This window comes from Schistocerca cancellata, chromosome 1, assembly GCF_023864275.1.
Source record: "Schistocerca cancellata isolate TAMUIC-IGC-003103 chromosome 1, iqSchCanc2.1, whole genome shotgun sequence".
Lineage (NCBI taxonomy): Eukaryota > Metazoa > Arthropoda > Insecta > Orthoptera > Acrididae > Schistocerca > Schistocerca cancellata.
In genome coordinates, this window is record NC_064626.1 from 79261699 (window position 1) to 79264824 (window position 3126).

Genomic DNA, 3126 nt, shown 5'->3' on the forward strand with positions numbered 1-3126 from the left:
AGTATGTGTGTGTGTGTGTGTGTGTGTGTGTGTGTGTGTGTGTGTTTCAGAATGAAAGAGGAAGCAATCTGCGGCGCATTGGAAGTGCTACTCACAACTCCTTCTCAGATAAGAAAGCTAACTATCCACAACGAGGGTAGACACTTGTTACATACTATACATACACCCCCTGCATTACTCATCTCCATTGCGGCACTTGATTGACCTGCACACTGCAACCTCATTTAAAATCAAACAAGTTCAGATGTACACGCTATGCTTACTGTTTCTCAATCATTTGATTGCTGGACTCCTTACTTCTGAACTGGCACAAATTGGGCTATTTTAGACTGTTAACGTTTTTTGTCGAACAACTTCAATAATAATAATAATACTGCGTACAGTCTTATGTAGTTACTACTATGTCGTGCTGTCAATTAATTCATTTACGTGTCTCGAAGCGAGTAATGAAGTGATTTCTGGATGACTGTTGACTGGAATACTCTCTTTCAAATTCTGAAGGTGGCAGGGGTAAAATACAGGGAGCGAAAGGCTATTTACAATTTGTACAGAAACCAGATGGCAGTTATAAGAGTCGAGGGGCATGAAAGGGAAGCAGTGGTTGGGAAGGGAGTAAGACAGGGTTGTAGCCTCTCCCCGATGTTATTCAATCTATATATTGAGCAAGCAGTAAAGGAAACAAAAGAAAAATTCGGGGTACGTATTAAAATCGATGGAGAAGAAATAAAAACTTTGAGGTTCACCGATGACATTGTAATTCTGTCAGAGACAGCAAAGGACTTGGAAGAGCAGTTGAACGGAATGGATGGAGTCTTGAAGGGAGGATATAAGATGAACTTCAACAAAAACAAAACGAGAATAATGGAATGTAGTCGAATTAAGTCGGGTGATGTTGACGGTATTAGATTAGGAAATGAGACACTTAAAGTAGTAAAGGAGTTTTGCTATTTGGGGAGCAAAATAACTGATGATGTTCGAAGTAGAGAGGATATAAAATGTAGACTGGCAATGGCAAGGAAAGCGTTTCTGAAGAGGAGAAATCTGTTAACATCGAGTATAGATTTAAGTGTCAGGAAGTCATTTCTGAAAGTATTTGTATGGAGTGTAGCCATGTATGGAAGTGAAACATGGACGGTAAATAGTTTGGACAAGAAGAGAATAGAAGCTTTCGAAATGTGGTGCTACAGAAGAATGCTGAAGATTAGATGGGTAGATCACATAACTAATGAGGAAGTATTGAATAGGATTGGGGAGAAGAGAAGTTTGTGGCACAACTTGACCAGAAGAAGGGATCGGTTGGTAGGACATGTTCTGAGGCATCAAGGGATCACCAATTTAGTATTGGAGGGCAGCGTGGAGGGTAAAAATCGTAGGGGGAGGCCAAGAGATGAATACACTAAGCAGATTCAGAAGGATGTAGGTTGCAGTAGGTACTGGGAGATGAAGAAGCTTGCGCAGGATAGAATAGCATGGAGAGCTGCATCAAACCAGTCTCGGGACTGAAGACCACAACAACAACAACAACAACAACAACATCTTTAGTGTCAGATAGCTCTCCTCGGCAACGCTTTGCTGTAGTTTATTGGTAGCAGTGTTTTCTCTTTATGTGTGACATATATATGTTTTTATAGTATATGTAATAAAATACGCATATGTTAATGAACTAGATATGTAAAAACACTCCCGTATTAGAATTCAACGTTATTCAAAATTTCAAGGCAATCGGCCGAGGCCTATTGGAGATTAACGATTTTGAACAGACCAACATCGACATTTTTGTAACGTTGCCCTTTAATTACATATATATTATATATACCAGATGGCGTTGCAGTAGATATACAAAGCAAGTGAGTATACGAATACTGTGTTGTGCCAAAATCTGTGGAGAACTTGCGGAAATTTGAGAGTATGAAGGAACGAAATCTCCGCTCGTGCTTGTATAAATACAGTAAATGCTCCTAATCACAAATCTGGTAAAGTTTTCGACCGAATGATGTGAAATTTTGACACAACGCTGCTATTGAATAAGCCAATTTTTTTTACATGCCAATTTTTAATTTTTTTACATGCCAATTTTTAATATATATAATATATATTTTTTTCAAATTAGTAATAGAGAAACGTTATTACAAAAATGTCATGAAAAGAAATAGATGCTTAAGGAAACGTCTGTATTAGAATGCAACGTTGAGTCAAAATTTCAAAGCAACCGGTCTAGAACCTTCGAAGATACACGATTTTGAACAAAGGAGCACTTACATTGTTATATGGTTTCCCTTTTATTACATATACATTACATATATACTAGAAGCCATCGCCGTAGTAATACTAAGCACATGAGTATTCGAATGCAATGTTGTGTCAAAATTTCAAAGCAACCCGTGGAGAGCTTTACGGAGATTTGAGATTTTGAAGAAACGAACGTCTAGATTTGTACTTATGTACAAAATGTAGATGTTCCTAATCGCAAATCTCCGAAAGCTTTTGACTGAATGCCTTGAAACTGTGACTCAGCACTACATTGGAATAGGCATTTGTTTTTATACATCTATTTTAAATACGTATAATATCTAATTTTTTTATAATTTTAACAATAGGGAGACATTTTCACAGGAAATCTCAAAAAGTTATTTATGTACGAATATATACAGCTGTTAAGCTGATTGTGCGCTGCTTCTCGGACTTGTCTGCTCTTACTATCTAAGGAATTGTGTGGATCATGTTTTTCCGAAATTCTGATGGCATGGTTGAAATGGCTCTGAGCACTATGGGACTTAACATCTGAGGTCATCAGTCCCCTAGAACTTACAACTACTTAAACCTAACTAACCTAAGGACATCACACACATCCATGCCCGAGGCAGGATTGGAACCTGCGATCGCAGCAGCAGCGCGTTTCCAGACTGAAGCGCCTAGAACCGCTCGGCCACGGCGGCCGGCTCTGATGGCAATATCGCCAGTCTCATACATTCTACATGCCTATATGAATAGTATTTTTGTCGCCATTTCCCTCAAAGATTTTAGAAATTGTGATGGAATGTTATCTAATTCTTCTTCCTTATATGACCTGAAGTCGTCCGAATCTCTTTTAAGAGCTGACTAATACTGGATCGCCTGTCTCTACTC